General features: G+C 43.5%; 1 non-coding gene across 1 annotated transcript; it reads left to right on the top strand.

Annotated features, from left to right (window-relative positions):
- Nucleotides 1–20,261: 20,261 nt before the first annotated feature.
- LOC132215089 (U6 spliceosomal RNA) lies at nucleotides 20,262–20,368 on the top strand. Its single transcript, XR_009448444.1, has one exon. It is a non-coding gene; the product is annotated as a U6 spliceosomal RNA (small nuclear RNA).
- The last annotated feature ends 4,111 nt before the right edge of the window (nucleotides 20,369–24,479 follow it).

The following is a 24,479-nucleotide window of genomic DNA, read 5'->3' as shown; positions in this document are numbered from 1 at the left end:
TAAACACCACATGATCTCACTCATTTGTGGAATATAATGAACAACATAAACTGATGAACAAGGACTGATCCAGAGACGGAGAGGCATTGATTGGACTGTCGGGCTTTGGAGGGAGGGTAGGGGAGGGTGGGGGTAAGGGGGAAAGATCAACCAAAGGACTTACATGCAGGCATATAGGCCTAACCAATGGACACGGACAACGGGGGGGTGGGGGGGGGTTAGAGGGTAACGTGGGGACAAGGACACATATGTAATATCTTAATAAAAAATATATTAAAAAAAAAACTTCACGCCAAAACCGGTTTGGCTCAGTGGATAGAGCGTTGGCCTGCGGACTGAAAGGTCCCAGGTTCGATTCCGGTCAAGGGCATGTACCTGGGTTGCGGGCACATCCCCAGTGGGGGATGTGCAGGAGGTGGCTGATCGATGTTTCTCTCTCATCGATGTTTCTAACTCTCTCTCTCTCTCCCTTCCTCTCTGTAAAAAATCAATAAAATATATTAAAAAAAAAAAAACTTCACTAGAAACATGCTCATGCTACTCTGCACAAAAATCTAGCTCTGAGAACCGCCTTACAAAAACCTGGTAGCTACATGTGTTATAAAGGTTCCGGTTAAGAATTAAATGTGTCTAACTATTAAAAAATAGTCTTAGTATTGAGCATGCTATTTCAAAAATTAAGAACTGTCAACACATTAAAACTTTTAGACACTCTGAGTGTGGTGGGTGGGGTGGGGAAGAGTGGGGGAGCAGAGTATGGAAGGACATTTGAACTTGTACTGGCTTTTCTCCACCTTAATAAAGGCAATGATCCTAAAAAAAAAAATAGTGGGGCAGGAACTAGAGCAGATGTGGTCACTTTCAGTGATTGATGGCCACATATCCAGAGAGGCTGGAGTGTGTGGGGACCCAGGGAAGATACTGAAATGTTGGGTAGGGAAAAAGCTAGAAACTGGAACTGAGGCAGAAGAGCTTTGATTATATTTCTGTTACTCCTTCCAGGGTCACTCAAGATGCAATAACCACCACGATCCCAGTTAAAAGCAAAAATTACCCTCCTCCCTGGCGGATAAATTGTGCATAAGTTTTTAAAAATAAAGTGATTTGGAATAATTTTAATCTACGGAAAAGTTGCAAAAATACAGGGAGCTCCTGTATACCCTTCACCATTTCTTCTATACTTAATGTCTATATAACCACGGCATGTCTGTTAAACTATGAAATTCACATTGGGCCAAAACCAGTTTGGCTCAGTGGATAGAGCATCGGCCTGTGGACTGAAGGGTCCCAGGTTCGATTCCGGTCAAGGGCATGTACCTGGGTTGCGGGCATTTCCCCAGTGGGGGATGTGCAGGAGGCAGCTGATCGATGTTTCTCTCTCGTCGATGTTTCTCTCTCGTCGATGTTTCTAGCTCTCTATCTCTCTCCCTTCCTCTCCGTAAAAAATCAATAAAATATATTAAAAAAAAAAAAAAAAGAAATTCACATTGGCACAATACTGTTAAACTATACTTTAATCTGATTTTACCATTAATGTCCTACTGTTGAAAATCCAACACACTCAACATTGTGTTTACCATACAATATTTAAAATATTTAAAAATAATGTTACTGGTTTTTAGAGAGAGGGAAGAGGGAGAGAGAAAAAAAAACAATACAAACCATTGATGTTTGAGAGTAACGTTGATTGGTTGCCTCCCATAGGAACGCACAGCCTGGGTGTGTGCCCTGATCTGCAACCTTTTGGTGCAGGGGATGATGCTCACAGAGACACACCGGCCAGGGCAGCAAACAAGCTTTTTATACACCGCGGTGTCGCTCTAGTTTACTATTCACATTGCTTGCTTTGATCTATTAGGGGATGGGCGCTAAGATTTTATTTTGTGTATGGTTAGGTATAATTCAAATCTATAAACCCATCCACACTGGTGATGCCCACCAGACTACCCCGGACATAGCTATGGTCAGATAATGTTACCGGTGGCTACAGCTGTCCAGGGGAGAGGGTGTTAAAGGGAGAGGGCAGCACCTGCGCTTGTGTTGGGTGATTTGGGGAGGATCCGAGGAAAGGCATCTGTCCCGGTGCTGCGAGGAAGCGGGGCGGCTCTCAGTAACTAGTCAGTTGTATTTGGAAAGCAGGCCGAGGGAGGTCACTGGAGCAGTCAGGTTGGCTGGGGGAGGGGTATTGGGTATCTTTTCTGACTGCGCAGTGCTTTGGGCTGTTCCGGCATGATTGTTATCTCCTTCTCCCTCCACCCGTCAGAGAGAGACCTCGTGTCAGTGTTTCACGACATTGCTTATGCTCCTGGGCCCCGGAGACGGCACCGGCCGTGCCTCTCAGGGCTGCTTTTCTTCCTGGAGCTGCACCTGATCGTAATCGGGCTGGGAAGCAAAAGGAGGCGCCTACCGGCTTTGCGACTGAAATATGACAACTGCTGGTCCCTGACGCTGCTAACGCCTCCCCAAGGACGGGCTGGCAAGTTGTCGGTCTTTAGAGCAAAAACACTGCTGGCCTGCCCGGGCGTGGCAGGAACTCAGGACCCCCAACTGGTGCGTTTCCGCAGCGGTGACCCCCGCTGCCCCAGCACCTCGTCCCTCAGAACCACATGAGCCGAAGCCCAGACCCCCGGAGGGTCCGCGGGCGATGGGGGCGACTTCACGGTGCGGAGTGGCGACCCGAGGGCCGGAACACACCTCTGTCCGCTGCTCAAGCCACTGACGCCGTTGTCTGTCCCCCATTCCCTCTCCTCCTCGGCAGGAAACGGCTCTCTCCTCTCGCGCGGGTCTTCAGCCCGGCGTCCTTGGGGCTCGCTGGGGGGCCCTCCCGTCAGTATTTCAGGGACTCAGCGCTCGGGCTCGCCAGCCGCCCCGCCCCCAACTCCCGCTGTCCCTCAGCCCGCGGCCCGCCTCACCCCGCTCCCTCCGCAGGGCCCGCCCCGCCCCCGACCCGCTGACCAATCCCCGGCTCCGCTTCGGGCGCGACAAAATGGCGACCAGGTGGTCGCGGCTCCCGGAAGCCCGCCGTGGAGGCCCCGCCCCGCTGCATTCTGCGTACTTCCGGTTCCGTTGTGGTAATACGACTGCGTTGCGTCCTCCTGGAAAGTGGGGCAACCAGCAGGGTCCGCGCCGGCCGGCAGAAGCAGGGTGGGGGCGCTGGTTCCGGCGCTACAGCTCCCGGGCGCGGGGCGCGGGGCTCCCGGGCGCGGGGCTCCCGGGCGCGGGGCCGCGCAGGGGCCGGCCCGCCTAGAGCAGCGGCTCCTGACGCGCCACGTGGGCAGATGGGCCGGACTCCGGGAAGCCCCGCCCGGCCGCGCAGCGGGCGTTTTCAAACGCGAACAGCCTCCCTGCTTCGCGAACGGGTGCCGAGTCCTCACCGGCGGCTGGGAGCCCAGAGGCTGGTGCTGGACGCGCGAGGCCTGCGTGGGGACTCGAACCCCGAGCCTGGAGGGCTCTTGGCTTCCCTGGGAGAAAAATGAAACACTAGTTCAGCGGGCTGTAGCTAAACACTTGTATTAGAAATATTCAGGATCCAGTCCAGACCACAGATGAGATTTTAAAGACAATTAATTGCACTACAACCTAATATCCACAACTGGACGTTATGGTTTCTATTGAAACATTTTTTTCTCTAAAATCACCCTTATTTTATCAAAAGACTAGAGGCTCAATGCACAAAATTTCTGCAAGGGGCTTGGCCCTCGTAGCCCCAGCTTCATCCAGATGGCTGTTGTGCTGTTTGGTCTAATTAGCATACTAGCTCTTTATTATATAGGATAGCCAAGTTAACAATTTATTATATAAGTCCAGTTTCAATGAATTTGGTCTGTTATTTGTATAAGTATGACAAGGACAGTAATTTATCATACAGGCTTTGCTGGAATTTCATAAGGAATATTCAGATTGAATTTTGCCCTTGCAGGGCTAAGAAGCTGGCCACATAGTTGCCATCAGCATTTGCTCGCAATTCCTGTTGATTTGGGTGAATTTCTCAGGTCCTCTAGATCCCCATAATGTCTTTTTTTTAAAAAATATATTTTATTGATTTTTTGCAGAGAGGAAGGGAGAGAGATAGAGAGTTAGAAACATCGATGAGAGAGAAACATTGATCAGCTGCCTCCTGCACATCTCCTACTGGGGATGTGCCCGCAACCCAGGTATATGCCCTTGACCGGAATCGAACCTGGGACCCTTCAGTCCGCAGGCCTACGCTCTATCCACTGAGCCAAACCGGTTTCGGCACCCCATAATGTCTTGAGTTTCTTCCTTTGCCATCTCTCGGGAAGTCAACATTCATTCCAAACTTGGAAAGACTGCCATGGACCATGTAAGTAAGGTACCAGGTAGTTTCTCCAAGGAACTTTTATTGGCTTCCAAAGTCAATCTTAATTCCTTAAAGCTTTCTGGTGACATCCAGAGTCTATGCATGTCCCTCACAAACATGACATTCAGTCAAAGTCTTGATAATAAACAATTTCCAGTTGTGTCCTATTTTAAAAACAACATATTCCTATTGAATTTATTGAAACAACCCTATTGCCATGAAAATAATAATGCTCATTCAGAGTCTCCTAGAGGGATCAGGTAGGAAGAAAAAAATATAAGTGTTTTGCCCTGGCCAGCGTTGTTAAGTGGTTAGAGCAATGGCCTTCAAACCGGAGGGTCGAGGGTTCAATTCCAGTTAAGGGCATGTATCTGGGTTGCAGGTTCCCTGCCTTAGTTGGGGCATATGTAGGAGCCAACCGATTGATGTGACTCTCTCACATCAATGTTTTTCTCTTTCCTCTTTCCCCCTCTCCTCCCTTCCACTCTCTAAAATCAATGGAAAAAAAAAAAATCCAGTGGGGATTAAAAAAATAAAGTTTCAGTGTTGCTTACAAAGGTATAATTCACTTAATTGCCCAAGTCATAGGTAGTTTAAAAGAAAACAAGTTTTCTTATAATTGGAAAACAAAAGATTAAAAATTAGCAATATTTCCAACAAAAAGTTATAAAAATTATAATCATTCTCAGTTCATTTAATCCCATATAACTAATTCTTGTTCATTTTGACCCTTTGCCAGCAGTTCATGAATCCAGGTATTCCTTAGAGCTTTATAAATTTTCATCCAGTTTAAAGGTATGATCTAAAAGTTCATTCTCTGAAAACTCTGTTTTAGAGTAAGTCAGAGTCCTTTTCATGGATCTTTCTGAAAAATTCTTGCAAAAGCATCAGAGTAAAACAATGTCTGAGTAAAACAAAACATAGTGACATGGTTATAAATCTGATTATAATGTAATTGACAATTTTGATTTTCTGTAACATAAAATGCAGGTTAGCAGAACTTCAGTTTTTAGGATTCAGAAAATTATTTTCTTAAGTAATGAAGGACCTGATTAAGACAAAAGACAATTATTTTTTTAAAAATATATATTTTATTGATTTTTTACAGAGAGGAAAGGAGAAGGATAGAAAGAAACATCAATGAGAGAGAAATATCGATTAGCTGCCTCCTGCACACTCCCTCCTGGGGATGTGTCCGCAACTAAGGTACATGCCCTTGACTGGAATCGAACCCGGGACCCTTCAGTCCGCAGGCCGACACTCTATCCACCGAGCCAAACTGGTTGGGGCAGACAATTTTTTTTAAAGAAAATATGTTTTTATTGGTTTTAGACAGAGAAGAAGGGAGAGGGATAGCTAGAGAAAAATCCATGTGAGAGAGAAACAGATCGGTTGCCTCCAATATGCCCCCTGCAGCATGTTCCCCCTGACCAGGGGGATGAGAACCCATGACCTGGGCATGTATTCTGACCAGAAATTGAACCACCAACCTTTGGGTGCACAGAATGACACTCAACCAATTGAGCTGCACCAGCCTGGGTCCAGAAGATTATTTTATTTTCTTTTTCTTTTTTTAAAAAATATATTTTATTGATTTTTTACAAAGAGGAAGGGAGAGAGATAGAGAGCTAGAAACATCGATGAGAGAGAAACATCGATCAGCTGCCTCCTGCACATCTCCTACTGGGGATGTGCCCGCAACCCAGGTACATGCCCTTGACCGGAATCGGACCTGGGACCTTTCAGTCCGCAGGCCGACGCTCTATCCACTGAGCCAAACTGGTTTCGGCTATTTTTTCTTTATTGATTAAGGTATTACATATGTGTCCTTATTCTCCCTTCCTACCTCCCCCCGAATATTATTTTAATAAAACATAGAATCTCTGTTTTCTAGGTAGAAAATCTTCTATAATATCTTATTTGGGGTAAGATAAATATAAGAAAACTTTTTTTCAAAAACCAGAAAAAGAATCAAACTCCTTCTTTAGATATTTAAATGTATTTAATTCTTAGTTCCTATTAGTTTGTCTCTTCTTCCTCATTCAGAAATAACCAACCTTATTTTGGGATAAACTTCATTTAATTCCTTCAAAAATGTATTTCCATACCTTATACCTTCTATTACTAAAAACATACAGGCACAGAGATCTTTTAAGCCATGAAACAGGCACCATAAAGCAAAACTCACAAATGGACAGTTGGAATAATTACATTGATTTGCTCAGAAGGCTAAGGGTTTTTTCTTTTTAATGTTTATGGAGAAAACACCATCTGTATTTGTCCTTGGTAAGGGAATCTTGGAGCCATAGAAGCAGTTTGCTTTCAAAAGTACCCAGTCTCCCTTTTGTTTCCGTCAAGCTTAGGATTTGGGGATAATAAAGACTGGTGGGTTTGAAGTGCTTCTAGAGCTACATTTCTGGTTTCACAAAGATTTGTAAGATAACTCTCAAAATTTGGGTTGATCCCAGCCGGTGTGGCTCAGTGGTTGAGCATTGACCAGGAGGTCACGGTTCAATTCCCAGTGAGGGCACACGCCCAGATTGTGGGCTCTATCCTCAGTAGGGGGGATGCAAGAGGAAGCCAATTGATGATTCTTTCTCATCTTTGATGTTTCTATCTCTCTCCCCCTCTCCCTCTCTAAAATCAATAAAAAAATATTTTTAAAAAATTGGGCTTGAAACTTTAAGTGACATAGGTTGACCTACCTGTTTACATAATCTCTCATTTGCTTCTTTCCCTTTGGGCATATAGTTTTATTTTAGCTAAGGGAGGGGACTCAAAAATAAAAACTTCCTATCAAGCCTAGCTGGTGTGGTGCAGTGATTGATCATCGACCCATGAACCAGGAGCTCACGGTTTGATTTCTGGTCATGGCACATGTAGGGGGCCCAGTATGGGGTGTACAGGATGCTGCAATCGATGATCCTCATCACTGATGTCATTGATGTTTCTATCTCTCCTTCCTCTCTCTGAAATCAATAAAAACATTTTTTAAAAATTTCTATCAGGCTCTGACATTCGTTTTTAATTTGGTCTAATTTCTGGTCAAAAAGTTATTGCAGTCTTTCAAATATATATATTTTGCTGGCATACCTTTTTTATTATTGCTGTATTGAAGTCACAGATAATGTGTTTTCATCAACATGAACTCAAGTCTCTTCAGCAGGAAAAGATGACAATTTTCTTTAGCCATTTTCAAGATGTCTCTTTCATGAGGACATGACATTTCTTAGCCCCTCCAGTGGCGGATCTCGGTCTTTACCCCTGGAGTGATCCAGGAAACCCTGGATCACAGTCTTGTACTCTCTGACCTACATTACCCAGAAGCTCTTTGAGATATCTTAAATTTCTTTTTTTAAAAAATATATTTTTATTGATTTTTTACAGAGAGGAAGGTAGAGGGATAGAGCTTTAGAAACAATGATCAGAGAGAAACATCGATCAGCTGCCTCCTGCACACCCCCTACTGGGGATGTGCCTGCAACCAAGTTACATGCTCTTGACCAGAATCGAACCTGGGACCCTTCAGTCAGCAGGCCGACACTCTATCCCCTGAGCCAAACCGGTCAGGGCTTAACTTTCTTTTTTTAATTATTGATTTTAGAGGAAAGGAGAGAGAAAGAAACATGGATTTGTTGTTTCACTTAATCATTAATTCATTCGTTGATTATTGTATGAGCCTTGATTGGGGATCAGACCTGCAACCTTGGCACACATCCAACTGAGCTAGCAGGCGAGGACCTCTTCATATATCTTGTCAGCTTTGATTTGGACAAACAGTACCTATTTATGGTATTATTAAACAATTCCATGGACCCAAGAGGGTGCAGACCTTCTAGAGTCTGTCCCTCTAAAAACCAAACCCCCCCCCCCAAAAAAAACCCAACAACAACAAAAAACCCTGACAGCCTTCACGTCCCAATTCCCTAAGAGATACAGTGTCTGTTTTTGTAATACATTCAGATAAAAGAGGTACCAGTCAGTTAAAGTGGACTTAACCCTAACATAAAGCCTATTGAAACATTCCAACTTTTGCCCTAACTGGTTTGGCTCAGTGGATAGAGTGTTGGCCTGGGGACTAAAGGGTCCCAGGTTCGATTCTGGTCAAGGTCATGTACTTTGGTTGCGGGCACATTCCCAGTGGGGGTTGTGCAGGAGGCAGCTGATCAATGTTTCTCTCTCATCTGATGTTTCCAACTCTCTAGCTCTCTACCTTCCTCTCTGTAAAAAAATCAATAAAATATATTAAAAAAAAACCATTCCAACTTTTATTCAAACATTCTTAATTTTATAGAACCTTACAATTTTTTATTCTCTTAATCTAATTGTAGGCTGTGTCAGGGCTTCACCTTTTTTTTTTTTTAAATATATTTTATTGATTTTTTTACAGAGAGGAAGGGAGAGGGATAGAGAGTTAGAAACATCAATCAGCTGCCTCCTGCACACTCCCTACTGGGGTTGTGCCCACAACCAAGGTACATGCCCTTGACCGGAATTGAACCTGGGACCCTTGAGTCCGCAGGCTGACACTCTATCCACTGAGCCAAACCGGTCAGGGCAGGGCTTCACCTTTTATTAAAATGCATTTTTATTGATTTTAGAGAGAAACGGAGTCGGGGAGAGAGATAGGAACATCAACAATAAGAGAATCATTGATCGGCTGCCTCCTACATGTGCCCCACTGGGGACTGACCTCGCAATCCCGGCATGTGCCCTGATTGGGATCGAACCACAGGCCTATACTCACTACTGAGCTACACTGACTGGGCTTTATTTTTTTTTTAACCACATTTCAGGGATTTCCATATGAAGGAGTCCTGGACATTTCTCTTTTATATTTTACTAGAGGCCTGGTGCACAAAATTTGTACATGGGGGGCAGGGGGGTGAGGGTGTCCCTCAGCCCAGCCTGCACCCTCTCCAATCTAGGACCTCTCAGGGATGTCTGACTGCCAGTTTAGGTCCAATCCCCTAAACTGGCAGTTGGACATCCGTCTCGCAATCCGGGACTGCTAGCTCCTAACAACTCGCCTTCCTGCCAGCCTGATTACCCCATAACTGCTCCCCTGCCAGCCCGATTGCCCCCAACTGACCTACCCTGCTGGCCTGATCTTGCCCCCAACCGCCCTCCCCTGCCAGCCTGATCACCCACAGCTGCCCTCCTGTGCAGGCCATCTTGTGCTGGCCATCTTGTAATGCCCTCTTGTGACCACGTGGAGCGGTCATCTTGTGACAACATGGGGTGGCCATCTTTTGAAGGCGTGAGGGTCACGGCATTAGGAAGGTTGAGAACCTTCTGTGACCATAAAATTATTTTCGTTGCTACTTCATAACTATAATTTTGCTACTGTTATGAATTGTAATGTAAATATCTGATATGCAGGATGTATTTTCATTGTTACAAATTGAACATAATTAAAGCATAGTGATTAATCACAAAAACAATATGTAATTATATATGTGTTTTCCGATGGTCTTAGGCGACCCCTGTGAAAGGGTTGTTTGACCCCCAAAGAGGTCGTGACCCACAGGTTGAGAACTGCTGGCTTAGAATAAGGGCTGTGGAAGTCTCCAGGATACAAAAAGAAAGTGCCCTCTCTCTCTCTCAGTTCTGTAACTACAGGTAGAAAAATTTTAGGGAAGGGAAGATGGGTGTGCTTTTGCAGTGGTCCCACAGACATTGACTTGTGGGCAGGTGCCTAGTGCATATTTCCCTGGTCTATGACTGACTTACTCTTTTTTTAAAAAAAATTTACTGATTTGAGACAAATGTAAAGGGAGGAAGAAGGCTAGAAAAGGGACTAATCCTTTATGTTGGAGGCCATCGATACACTTTTGTCATCAGAGGCAATTGGGAAAGAAAGACAAGAGAGTGAGAGTTTAGGAGCACAATCAGGAAGGAGGAGGAGCTGTTTCCCTGGTAGCAAGAATTTTCTTTGACCAGAGGCTGTTTGTGGTCTGTGAAAGGGCGAGGACTACGCCCTCCATCTTGCCCCAGGGTAAGGGCTACACCCTCCATCTTACTCTGGATCCTCTATTTTTGGGCAGCCATGTGCTAGGCAAGGAGCTTCTTCCCGGAAGCCCAGGCCTCTGCTAGCCACACCCAGGACTTCTTTAAACTAACCAATGACAATCAAGGGAAGTGCGCGCCATAGATATGATCATATCCTGTGTAACAAGACACCGACTTGCGCCTGACCAATCGGCAGGGCCCACAGTCCTTTCTCCTCCCCTTACTCCAACCCCCTATAAAACCCCTCTCCACACAGAGTTCTTTCTCTCTGCCACTTGGCTTGCCGTTGTGTCTGTGAGTGTTGTCGGGGAGCCGAGCTAGCTCGAATAAAGACTCTTTGCATCGGACTCGGCTGGCTCCCTGGTGGTCTATTGGGGATCTTGAAACTGGGCATAACAGTCTGCACCTCTGGTCAGCCAAGTTGCATGTCAGGCAGCATGGAGTGGGCCCTGGACTTAACTTTGTTTGACTGTAGTTAATTTATGTAGTTCTTGTGACCTTCTCTTATATTAGGGTGACCGAGTTGCCGGATGTGAAATAGAATGGGAGTGTGGAGACAAGGTCTGTGGCCGAGGGTCGCACACTTGAGACTGACCAGGGACTGGCCATGCACTGGGCCTCCTGGGAGTGGGGACAGCAGTGTCACCAGAAAAGGACTGGGCCTGGAGCTGGCCTGCCTTGGGCTGGCCTGAAGTGTGTGGGTTCTTGACTTTGTGTGGGAAAGGTTTCACAAAATAAGTCCAGATGATTTATTAAAGCTGGGCACAGTGAAACAAAGGAAGGGCTTAAGATAGAAGACTGGAGAGACACTTGGCCAGGCTGCTTTGGCTTGCTGAGAAATAAAAATCACAGGGACAGAAGTGAGCCAAGGTGGGGCTGCTGTCAGCTCATTGGGAAGTCAGAGGAAAGGGGGTCTTGGGGACAGGTGAGCCTGGACGAACTGTTGCTGCTTGCTGCTCCTCTGGTTGTAAGTCTCATGGGGACCCTTAGAGTTTAGGAGAAAGTTCACACCCAAGAAAGAAAAGGCATGGGCATAGTCCTGAGAGGGCCTGTTGTGTATGTTTTCCCTCCACGTTCTGCGTGGTTCAGGGTTCGGATCTGGAAGAGGAGCCGCACACAAATGAGAGAGAAAAGAGATGAGACAATTTGGAAATGTTGGGGAGCCAGGTGGGCAAGTCCAGAAGAACTTCCCTGATGCTCAGGCCGCTCCAACCTTTTATTTGATCTGGGGTAGCCCTTGGGTAAGGATGTTTCAATGACACACAGTCTAGGTCCTAGCATGACCTTTAGGCAATTTACATGATTAAAGGTAGGGAGGTTGCTTCAGCTACTATTATCTAGATTAACTGGGTGGTACACAGCCCTGACCTTTGCTAGGGCTTCAAGGTTACTAACTTTTGGGGGTCTCTGTCTATACTCAGCTAGTGAAGACAATAAATAGACAGCTGGCATCCTTTGTGTTGAGGGCTTTTATTTTTCTTTTGTAGGTGGGAACCCTAGGGGAGGTCTCTGGGAGGGTTGCAGCAGAATATTCACGGGCTTTCCAGTTGTGTTTTTTAAATATGTTGACTCACCAAAATGAGTGCATGGAGGGACCAGGATCATTTTCTGGTCAGCTTTGCACCTATCTTGGGTTTGTGTGGTTCTAATTGGATTTTTTGTTATTTAGTTCCATGACTTTATCTGTTTTTGTAATTGGCTGGCACTAATGGCACTAGTTGGGTCTCTGTTACTTATCTCTCAGACCAGGGTGATTTAAGCTCTTTACTCTCTGGTTAGGGAGGAATTGTGTAAACCATTTACTCTCAAGTATCCTTGGTTGGGAAAGACAAGATCTTGTGGTTAACTAGTTGGCTGTAAATTGCTTGACTTGTTTGACCTTGTTTGTCTAACCAGTTTCAGTTTTCCTTTTCCCACTTGTCAAAAATTCTTCTAACAGCTGATTATACTACCTCAGCAGGCCTGAGATCTGGGATGGGGCAGGAGGAGTCGTAGCAGAGGGAGCCACGTCCACAGGGGGCACAGAGACAAGGGGAGCCAGAAGCGGCTGAATTTGAGGAATCCCTAAGGGCAGGGTTCCTGGATGGGTGGGTACTGGGGGGGGGGGGGGGGGGCTGGAGGTGTGAGGTGTCTGCACCAGCCTACAAGGACACCTTCAGGGGTTTTGAGACTTGGTGGGAAAGAGGCTCTTTTTATTTTTAATTTGTCCTTCTATTTTAGTTTGTTTTATCTTTTAGGGCAGTACATTCATATATTTAGAGTCATAAACTTGCACAAATCTTTATTACTCCAAAATTCTTTATTTCCTGCTCCCTGAGGAAATATTTTCAAACCTTTGAACTTTTCTCTGGAAGTTTTATTTTTTCCTTTTGTATCTGCATTTCCCCTCTGTGTGCTTCCTTCATCAGCTTCGCTGTATTTGAATACGTTGGTCTGAAATATTTCCTCATTGATTTTCTTTGCCTCCTGGTCACACCTGGCTGCTGCATGTGTGCAGTCAGCCATTTGTTTTTCTTTCCCCTTTGCTAGTCCTACCCTTGGCTACATTTTGCACTGGCTGCTTTTTGACAACTCATCTGGGAATGAGACTGAATTCAGCAGGTTTTGGGAGTAGGTCTAGGGCTTTGTCTCAGGCTCTAATATATATTATATTTATGACCAATATTTTTATGTGTAGTTATTCCCCCCCTCCCCATTTTAAAAGTAAGGAATATGACATATAAGAGGTATATTGTAAAACATATCTCAAAGGTTTAAAGAATACTGCTTAACCCAAGACCTGTGTGTTCACCACTAATCTTTTTTTTAAATTGACCGTATGGTTTTTATATTTTTATTTATTTGTTTTTAAATATGTCTTTATTGATTTTACTGGAGAGAGAGAAGAAGGGAGAGGGAGAGAGAGACAGAAACATCGATAAGAGAAACAGCTTACTTTGGCTGCCTTCTGCATGCCCCTTACTGGGGATTGAGCCCGGAAATCTGGGCATGTGACCTGACAGGGAATCGAATCAGCAACCTTTGGTGCATACCTTTAATGCAGGGATGATGTGAAACCAACGGAGCCACACCAGTCAGGGCATATTCACCACTAATCTTCAATAAACTATATATACCCTTAGCCTATAACTTTCTTTCCAAATCATCATAGCACCTTCCCCCAATCACTGTCTTGAATTTTATGCTTGTTAATTACTTTCTTTTCTTTATAATTTGATTAAAATTGTATCCCAGAAAAAATGTATTGAATAGTTTTGCATGTCCTTGGATTCTATATAAATTGTATACATACTATGTTTTCTTCAGTGCCTTTCTTTTTTTTTTTTTTCAAATATATGTCACCAGTGATGAGTTTTTTGTTTTTTTAGTGCCTTTCTTTTTTAAAAAAATATTTTTATTGATGTCAGAGAGGAAGGAAGAGGGATAGATAGATAGAAACATCAATGATGAGAGAGAATCATTGATCGGTTGCCTCCTGCACATCCCTCACTGGGGATCGAGCCAGCAACCCGGGCATATGCAATGGGCCGGAATTGAACCTGAGACCCTTCAGTCTGCAGGCCGATGCTCTATCCACTGAGCCAAACCTGCTAGGGCTGTTAAACGATGTTTAGACTGTTTTCAGTTTTGGATATTATAGACAGTGGTGCTTTGAATCAGCACTTGTCTTCTGGGGCACATGTGCCAGACTACCTTTGGGGTCTGTGATGGAATCCCTTGGTCATAAGATTTGTCCACATTCAACTTCATGACATAAGGACACTTTCCCAACAGTTGAACCCATTTAACTCCATAACCCCAGGGGGATTGGTAGATTACATAGTGTGTAAATATTTAACTTTATATAACTCCAAACTTTTCCAGAGTGTCTGTACATTTAGCATTTTATTAGCAAGGTATGAGGGTTCCCATTGCTTTACATCTTCCCTAGCACTTGATATGGTCAATTTAAAATGTGTATTTTAGCCATTCTATAGAGGTATATGGCCACATCTACACTAATAAAAGACAAACATGCAAATTGACCATACCTTCGCTACACCTTAAGCCAGGCCCACCAGCCAATCAGGACGACTATATGCAAATTAACCCAACCAAGATGGCGGCTGGCAGCCACGGAGCTGGAGCAAGCAGGAGGCTTGGTTGCCCCAATGATGGAGGAAGCCAAGCTTCCTGCTTGCCGCGGTGGCTCTGAACTCCACTCAAAGCAACAAAGTTTCAATTATAGAAGGTAAGTAAACTCCAGATATCTGCTTTCAGCCGGCTGTGGCCATGGAGCTGGAGCGAGCAGGAGGTTTCCCTCCTGCCTGCCCTGGCTGGCTCTCAGCTCCTCTCAAGGCTACAAAGTTTCAATTATAGAAGGTAAATAAATCCCAGAATAAAAGAAAAAAAAAGGAGAGGCTGGGAGCTTCCATTGCTGGGGGGCTTGGCCAGCCTGAAAACGACCCTTAGCCCCTCACCCGGACTGGCCAGGCACCCCAGTGGGGACCCCCCACCCTAAAGGGGGCGTGGCCAGCCTGAAAACAGCCATCAGTCCCTCACCCAGGCTGGCCAAACCTCCATGGGGTGAGGGTCCTCACTCGGGGGGGAGGCCTGACCAGCTGGCAAACAGCCATCAGCCCCTCACCCAAGCTGGCCAGGCACCCCAGTGGGGACCCCCACCCTGAAGGGGGTGTGACCAGCTGCAAACAGCCATCAGCCCCTCACCCAGGCTGGCCAGGCACCCCAGTGGGGACCCCCACCCTGAAGGGGGTGTGACCAACCTGCAAACACCCATCAGCCCCTCACCCAGGCTGGCCAGGCACTCCAGCGGGACCCCCACCCTGATCTGGGACACCTTTCAGGGCAAACCAGCCAGCCCCCACCCATGCACCAGGCCTCTATCCTATATAGTAAAAGGGTAATATGCAAACTGACCCTAACAGCAGAACAACTGGGAATGATTGGTCACTATGACACATGCTGACCACGAGGGGGCAGACACTCAATGCAGGAGCTTCCCCCTGGTGGTCAGTGCGCTCCCACAGGGGGAGGGAGCTCTGCTCAGCCACAAGCCAGGCTGATGGCTGCCAGTACAGCGGTTGTGGTGGGAGCCTTTCCCGCCTCCTCAGCAGCGCTAAGAATGTCTGACTGCAGCTTAGGCCTGCTCCCCGCTGGCAAGTGGTCATCCCCCGAGGGCTGCCGGGCTGTCCGAAAGATGTCTGCCAGCTTGGGCCCAATCCCCCAGAGAGCGGGCCTAAGCCAGCAGGTGGACATCCTCCGAGGGGGTCCCAGACTGCAAGAGGGCATAGGCCGGGCTGAGGGACCCCCCTGAGTGCACAAATTTTTGTGCACTGGGCCTCTCGTCCTATATAATAAAAGCCCAGCAACCTAATGGCAGAATGACCAGAATGACTGGTTAACCAGTTACTATGATGCGCACTGACCACCAGGGGGCAGACGCTTAATGCAGGAGCTACCCCCTGGTGGTCAGTGCGCTCCCACAGCAGGAGCAGCACTCAGAGAGTGGGTCCACAGCCACTCGGCTGACTGGGATGAGCTGCACTCCCACAGCATTGATCTCCACAGGCCATGACCCCTACAGTGCACGAATTCCATGCAGCAGGCCTCTAGTATACATATATTTTTCAATTGATCTTAGAGGAAGAGAGGGAGGGAGTGAGTGAAACATTGATGTGAAAGTAAAACATGGATCAGTTGCTTCACCCATGCGCCCTGACTGGGGATTGAACCCACAGCCTGGGTATGTGCCCTGACCGAGAATCAAGCCTTCACCTTTCAGTGTTTAGGGATGCTCCAATCAATGGAGCTACAGCAGCCAGGGCACCAGTGTTTTTTCATGGCTTTACTTTGAATTTCACTAATGGCAAATGTTGATTATCTCTCATGAGCTTATTTGTCATCCTAGATCCTTTTGTAAAGTATATGGTTAAGTGTTTTGCCCACTCTAAAAATTGGTTTCATTCCAGTTGAGTTTTTAAAAAATATATATTTTTATTGATTTCAGAGAGGAAGGGAGAGGGAGAGAGAGAGATCAAAACATCAGTGATGAGAGAATCATTGATCCGCTGCCTCCTGCTCCCCCCCCACTGGGGATCGTGCCCGCAACCCAGGCATGTGCCCTTGACTGGAATCGAACCCTGGGACACTTCAGTCTGATGCTTTATCTACTGAGCAAAACCACCTAGGGCTTCAGTTGAGTTTTGACAGCTTTATTCTAAATATAGGTCAGATATGTGATTTGCAAAATTTTCTTCCAGCTTGTAGTTTATCTTAACAGTATTGCAGAGCAAAAGTTTTAATTTTGATGAAGTTTGTCAACTTTTTATTTTATGGATTTTGCCCTTGGTGTTACCTAAGAACTCTTTGCATAACGCTAGATCTTGAAAATTTTCATCTGTATTTTCTCGTAAAGATTTTACACTTTGACATTTTACATACAGGTATAAGATTTATTTTTAGTGTTTTTTTTTTTTTTTTAATGAGGTGTGAGGTTTAGGATCAAGGATCTCTTCCTCCAAATGGCTATACAATTTTTCCAGCACTCTTTGTTGACACTACTACTCTGCTCCAGTGTTAATAATTAGATGGCCATTTTTGTGTGTGTCTAGATCTGATTCTGTTCCATTGATTTATATGTGTATCCTTTCATCAATACTGCACTGTATTCATTGTAACTCTTTTTTTAAAAATATATTTTATTGATTTTTTACAGAGAGGAAGGGAGAGAGATAGAGAGTCAGAAACATCGATGAGAGAGAAACATCGATCAGCCGCAACCCAGGTACATGCCCTTGACCGGAATCGAACCTGGGACCCTTTAGCCTGCAGGCCGACGCTCTATCCACTGAGCCAAACCGGTTTTGGCATTGTAACTCTTTTTTAAAAATATATATTTTATTGATTTTTTACAGAGAGGAAGGGAGAGGGATAGAGAGTTAGAAACATAGATCAGCTGCCTCCTGCACCCCCCCCCCCCACTCCCCCCTCCGCACTGGGGATGTGCCCGCAACGAAGGTACAAGCCCTTGACTGGAATTGAACCTGGGAACTTTCAGTCCACAGGCCGATGCTCTATCCATTGAGCCAAACCAGTCAGGGCTTCATTGTAACTCTTATGCTGATTCCTAAAATTGGGTAGTATGAGTTCAACTTTATTCACCTTTTTCAAATTTTTTTTGGCTATTCTAACCCCTTTACCTTTCCATAGAAATTTTAGAATACATTTGTCTATAGTATAGACTCTCTCTATATAAAAAATATTGGTGAGATTTGTAGTCTATGACTGTGCTTAAGTTATTAGTTCTAGGAACTTTGGGGGTATGTTTCTTAGGATTTTCTATATAGCATATCATGCCATCAGCAAAAGGAATAGTTTTAATTCTTCTGTTTTAATTTGTATGCTTTAAATTTTTTTCTTGCCTTATTTCACTGAATTGGACCTAAAATAAGATGTTGAATTAGAGTGGTGAAGTGGACATCCTTGCCTTGTTCCTGATCTTGGGGAGAAGCATGCACTGTTTCACTAAGTATGGATTGTAGATGCTCTTTATCAAGTTGAGATGGTTCCCCTCTATTTCTAACTTATTGAGAGTTTCTATCATGAATGTGTGGTGTTGTATTTCGTTGAATGCTTTTTCTGTGTCAGTTCATATAATTATTATATAAAGTATTTCCTCGTTAGCCCGTTGATATGCTACATTACATTGCTTGATTTGCAAATGTTGAACTAGCCTTGCATATTCCAATCTCTACTTGGTCATGATGTATAATTATTTTTCAATATTATTGGTTCTATTTGCTAACATTTTGAGAAGGATTTACATCTATATTTATGAGGGATACTGACCTCATTAAATGAATTGGGGGAAATGTTCCCTCTTCCATTTTTTGGACGAGATTGTATAAAATTGGTTTTAACTCTTCTGTAAATATTTGCTATAATTTTTTAGGGAACCATCTGTGTCTGGAGATTTTGGGGGGAGTCTTAAGTACAAATCAATTCCTAAGTAAGTATAGGACTGTTCAAATAATCTGTTTCATGTTGGGTGAGCTGTGGTAGTAGGCTTTTGAGGGATTGGTACATTTTATCTCAGTTCTCAAGCTTATGTGAGTAGAACCTGTATAGTTTTCCCATATTGCCCTTTGTAATTGTTTTGCCCAAACTGGAATCTTTTCAGTCAGTATTTCTTCAGATACTTTCTAGCTCCACATTCTTTCTTCTTCCCTTCTGGGATCCTCATGACATGAAAGGTCGGTCGTTTGTTGCAGTCCCCCTGAGGCTCTGTTCATTTTCTCGCTGCTATGTTTTCTCTGTCTTTCACATTGGGTAATTTCTATTATTTAACATTTAAGTTTACTGATACATCCCCCCCACCCCCATTCTGATTTTGAGCCCATCTAGTGAGCTTTTTATTTTGGTAATTACATTTTTCAGTTCTAGAATTTCTTTTTTTAATTTTAAAGAGCAAAGTTTAATAATACTTAATAAGCAAGATCTTTCACAAGAATTTTAGATATGAATCCTACTTCTAATGTTTCAGTTAATGTCAAAAGTTGTTTCAGATTATGTTTTCCAAGTTAAGAATAATATACCAAATAGGACAATCAGTAAATTTTTACTGGCTAAGAATAATTTCTGTCCAAGGTTTTTATTAAGTTGTAAATAAGGAAACTAAAAATAATAGGGAAATGTAAAATGTGGCAACACTTTAAGCCTCTACTTATTAAAAGGGGTGTAAAAAAAAGGAATGTAATCCCTTTGAATTCCAATTACAGTAGAACCCTTTATTTTACTGGTTTTGGATATGAGGTCTTTTGAGAAAAAATATTCTACAGCAAAATTTTATTAACTAAACCATATTCCACACATCATGATACTATGTGCCACATAGCCATTTTAGATGATAGGGAGAAAACTGGGGGAAAAGTGTGCAATTCCCAAGAGTAGAGTTACCGGTATCCTGAATGAAAACTGGAAATGTGAGTATATGCCTTATAAATGTAGGCACAGACATTTCTGTAACAGTATAGGAAATTTGAAATCATTATCAGGATTAAAAAGTGTTGCAAAAATATTTCAAAACCAAAATCAAGTTTTGCTTACTCGCTTTTTAAATTAATTATTGTTTATTAACTTAAGAGAAATTCTTTGAAGAATATGAAATTGGTGCCCCTATTTTACCACCTCATTTCGGCAATGCTGTATTATATTGAGAATGGTGGCAATCCTTCCCCCATCTCTACAGCTCTGCCATCTAGTGGCAGTTTTTTAACCTGCAAAAGATACACTTGACTCGGCTCTGGTAACAATAACAGATTTTGATTGTCGTATAGTCATTTTGTCAAGTCATTTGCAAATGCATTTGGTACACTCCATACCACTAGTCAAATATTGACTGCTTATTTATCAACAACAAAAAGTCAAAACGTGCCCTAACCGGTTTGGCTCAGTGGATAGAGCGTCGGCCTGCGGACTGAAAGGTCCCAGGTTTGATTCGGTATGATGTACCTTGGTTGTGGGCACATCCCCAGTAAGCAGTGTGCAGGAGGCAGCTGATTGATGTTTCTCTCTCATCGATGTTTCTAACTCTCTATCCCTCTCCCTTCCTCTCTGCAGAAAATCAATAAAATATATTTTAAAAAAGTCAAAACATAAAAATAAACCTCTTATGTGTTCCACTAACTACTTTGCAGTGAATTTCTGAATTCCCCATTTACTCCATCTTATCCACTAACGTTATATGGATAGTGATGTACCAAGGAAAAGTGAGAATTGCAAACTTCTATAAGCAGTGGTGAAATATCATCCTCAATTGAAGACGATGATCTGGATCACTATGTGAGGTCCCCGCTCCTGTCTCCTTACAAGTTCGTGGATGTGGCCTACCAAAACATCTAGCAGCACGGAAACAAAAAAATGAACTCCTGTGCTCGCTTCGGCAGCACATATACTAAAATTGGAATGCCACAGAGAGGGTTAGCATGGCCCCTGCACAAGGATGACATGCAAATTTGTGAAGCATTCCATATTAAACAAAAAACAAAAAACTGATGAATACCTTTCTATCAAGTTGTAAATAAAACAGCAAGTATTATGTTCAATATGCATCTTAATTTTATTTTTTAAAATATATTTTTATTGATTTCAGAGAGGAAGGGAGAGGGAGAGATAGAAACATCAATAATGAGAGAGAATCATTGATTGGCTGCCTCCTGCACACCCCCCACTGGCATAGAGCTGGCAACCTGGGCCTGTGCCCTGACTGGGAATCAAATGCTGACCTCCTGGTTCCTAGGTTGACGCTCAACCACCAAGCCACACCGGCTAGGCATGTCTTTTAAATCTTTTGGAACTTGCTTTCTAGCCCAAAACTGTCAACTTGAAAAGAATTTGTATCATGCTGTTGTTGGATGAAGTGTTCTAGAAACATCAGTTAGTTAATTGAAAAATCTTCTCTATCTTTACTGATTTTCTATCCATTTGTGCTATGGATTACTTAGGTATTGAAATACATAATTGGAAATTTGCCTATGTTAATTATAATTTTACTCATTTTTATTTTATGATTGCTGAACCTCTGTTATATTTGCTTTGCGGTTGGATTATCAAATGCCAAGATACAGAAGTCTCTCCCTGGGGCCAATTTCCCCATCTCTTGCTGGAGGGTAAGTCCCTGGTTGACAGTGCACAGGGATTGGGGAAGAGGGAATGTGTGTATGGGATGAGAGAAATGTTCCAACTGTCATTAATTTTACTGCTTTCCCTCCCTATCTCCCGTTCTATTAGGCATTCCTGAGCCTGCAGCCAAACTGGTTCCTTCTACTCCTTATCTTCATAGGCAAGCAGTATCAATGGTGTCTGCTTCTGATACAATAGCTATCCTTCCATCTTCAAGTTTTTGTTGAGATCTTGTTTGCTTATGGTCTTTTCCCTCTTTATTGCTGTGGTTTTATAAATTAAAATATTATTCCCTAGTATTTTAATTGTGGTCCAGGGGACCAGACATGTTTAACACAAGCACATTTCCTAGTCTTTTCTCTGCTAGCCATTTTGTTTACCTGACCAAACCATGACATTTCTTTAGCCCTTGCTGATCAGTTCCCACACGCTTCCTATGTGTTAGCTTTTCCCAATTCTCTCTCTCTCTCTCTCTCTCTCTCGTTCTATCTCTTATGCCTACTTGGTATTACCTGCTCTCAGGTACCAACCCAATGCCAGTTTTACTCTGGCGACCACGTTTCTTTGGACTTTCCCTTGCTTTCATTACCTGGGGTTCAGCCTTGCACTCCAGCTGTAATGAACCCTTCTCACCAATAAAAATACGAGGAAGGCTGCAAAAGTGAACTTCTATGTTTCTGGCTGTCAGTGTGGGGCACCGGGAAGGAAGAATTAAAAAGAATCTAATTTGGAACTGTCCCTACAAGTAGTATTCACATAATCACCAGTATCTTGACCTGAAGACATTATACAATCCATAAAGAAAGCAAAGCCCCAGCTGGTTCGGCTCAGTCGATAGAGCATTGGTCTGTGGACTGAAGAGTCTCAGGTTTGATTCCAGTCAAGGGCATGTACCTTGGTTGCGGGCACATCCTCAGTAGGGGGTGTGCAGGAGGCAGCTGATCGATGTTTCTCTCTCATCGATGTTTCTAGTTCTCTATCCCTCTCCCTTCCTCTCTGTAAAAAATCAATAAAATATATTAAAAAAAAAGAATTTTAAGAATTGTAAATGCTTGTCTCAAGTACTCAATAAATAATAAATTGTAACTAGATCCTTTGCTAAAGTAGTGAATTACCAATTGAACACAATGATTACTGAGACTGATACAGTTGTAATTAACTAGTTATTAATAACTGGAAAGGAGCAAATGGAAGGCCAAATATTATGGGCATGCCATTTGTGCAGCTTTGCCAGGAAACTGCAGTTTAACACTCTCCAGGACTGTTCCCCACAGATCTTGGGGGAAGGAACTGGACGAAGGAAGAACAGAGGCATGCCCGGTAAAGTCTGGGTGACACAGGGAAAGTACTTGTCTGTGTGGCCACTGCAAGCACGGGAAGGTTTGAGATAATCTCTTAAACAAAGCATTTTGCTCTCTTGCCTTTTGGTTCATGCACCTGTCTCTTGCATTCCTGACTGCAGGACTCTCATGCTCCTGCATTTGCCCACATGGTCCATGGCCAGGCCATGTAATCCCCACACACAATGGACAAATGGACAGCAACTAGCTTAATGCTAAACTGCAATGGAAACTCTGGCTTTGCTTCTAGCTCTGCTGAATCCCCAACTGCACCTCTTCCAGGACTGGATTAAGGGAAATGGGACTTTGAATCCCAGGGATGTAATTCCATGCAAATAAAGCTTTCTACCACATCTCATCTTCGTGTGGGGGCTTCCAAAAATGCTTATTCCAGTGCTTATTCCCAAGAACCCCATTCCCACTAGCAATGGAGAGAACCCATCCACTCATTTCTCTGATAACAAAACTACCCAAAGGTCCTGTTCAAAATAAACAAGAACTAGGGCAACCCTAGAACTCTGAAAAGGAATGAGTTTTCAGCAATTCTAATAAAAAATCAACCAGAGCCCTGGCCGATTTGGCTCAGTGGATAGAGTGTCGGCCTGTGAACTGAAGGGTCCGGGTTCGATTCCGGTCAAGGGCACATACCTGTGTTGTGGGCTCGATCCCCTGTAGGGGACGTACAGGAGGCAGACAATCAATGATTCTCTCTCATCATTGATGTTTCTATCTCTCTCTCCCTCTTCCTTCCTCTCTGAAATCAATAAAAATATATTAAAAAAAAATCAACCAGAAGTTTTTCCCCTCACAATCCATGGCGTCTTAAGATCTGATGAAATGTGACATATCCCATTGTTGTTGTTTTTTTATGCATGTGTTTCTTTTTCTAACATTTTGGTTTCTCTAAACTTCCTTCCCATAATTAGTGACATGCTCTCCAAGGACTAACCACATTTCAATTGTATTAAGAAAGGTAATGCTTAAAAGAGACAGTAAAAACATAGTTAAAAACATTGGTAATTTATGTGTAAGAGGCTATTTTATACCCACTTAAGACTTTGGGTATAAAAGCTTAGTCATTACCCTAATCATTCCACATGGACTGCTATGGGTTGGAGTCAAATATTCTGGGCTGTCTCTTTAAGTAGGGTAAATATCTTAATCTGTCAACCTCCTTTATCCTTAATAGAGAGTAGCTGTTTCCCCTAAATTAATGTATACCTCCCCTGCTATCTATATCCACTTAACTGTTAGGTTGCCTTTGGCTGGATATATCAGTAATAAGCTCACCTCTCAGGCTAGTAAACAAAGCATGCATATTTTCCCTGATATTTTTCACATATGAATACTAATCACTGGAGAAAAACAGATCTGGATCATTGGGCAGCCTCCAGAACACTGCTAGAGGACGCATTAACCATCATTTAGAAATTCAGGGCTGCAACGAAGAGCTCATTGTATAGTAAATTCCAATTTAGTTTTGTATATATAATCATTGACTGCCTCCTACACACCCCACACTGGGGATCAAGCCCGCAACCAGGGCATGTGCCCTGACCAGGAATGAAACTGTGACCACCTGGTTCATAGGTTGACACTCAACCACTGAGCCACACCGGCTAGACCTGAATATGGTTTAAAAAATTTTATATAGCTACTTTCATATGAAATACTTTTAGCCAAATATAAAAATAATTTATAAATATGAGATGTCTATAGTGAGGTCTAAAGAGGCCAGAGATGCTGCAAAAACAAATGACTTTTTTAAGTAAATCAAATATTAAAAGAAGAGATAAGCCCAGAGATAAATATCAGAAACTCTCTCCTGATTTTGTCTTGCTTGGTATACAGTGGTTCTCAACCTTCTGGCCCTTTAAATACAGTTCCTCATGTTGTGACCCAACCATAAAATTATTTTCATTGCTACTTCATAACTGTAATGTTGCTACTGTTATGAATCATAATGTAAATATCTGATATGCAGGATGGTCTTAGGCGACCCCTGTGAAAGGGTCGTTCGACTGCCAAAGGGGTTGCGACCCACAGGTTGAGAACTGCTGGTATAGAACATGGGTGGTCAAGAAAATTAAGAAAACAGAGAGGGAATTGTTGAGAGAGGAACTGAA

This window comes from Myotis daubentonii, chromosome 13 (assembly GCF_963259705.1).
Source record: "Myotis daubentonii chromosome 13, mMyoDau2.1, whole genome shotgun sequence".
Lineage (NCBI taxonomy): Eukaryota > Metazoa > Chordata > Mammalia > Chiroptera > Vespertilionidae > Myotis > Myotis daubentonii.
Note: the sequence above shows the minus strand (reverse complement) of the source record. Positions and strands in the feature narration are given on the sequence as shown.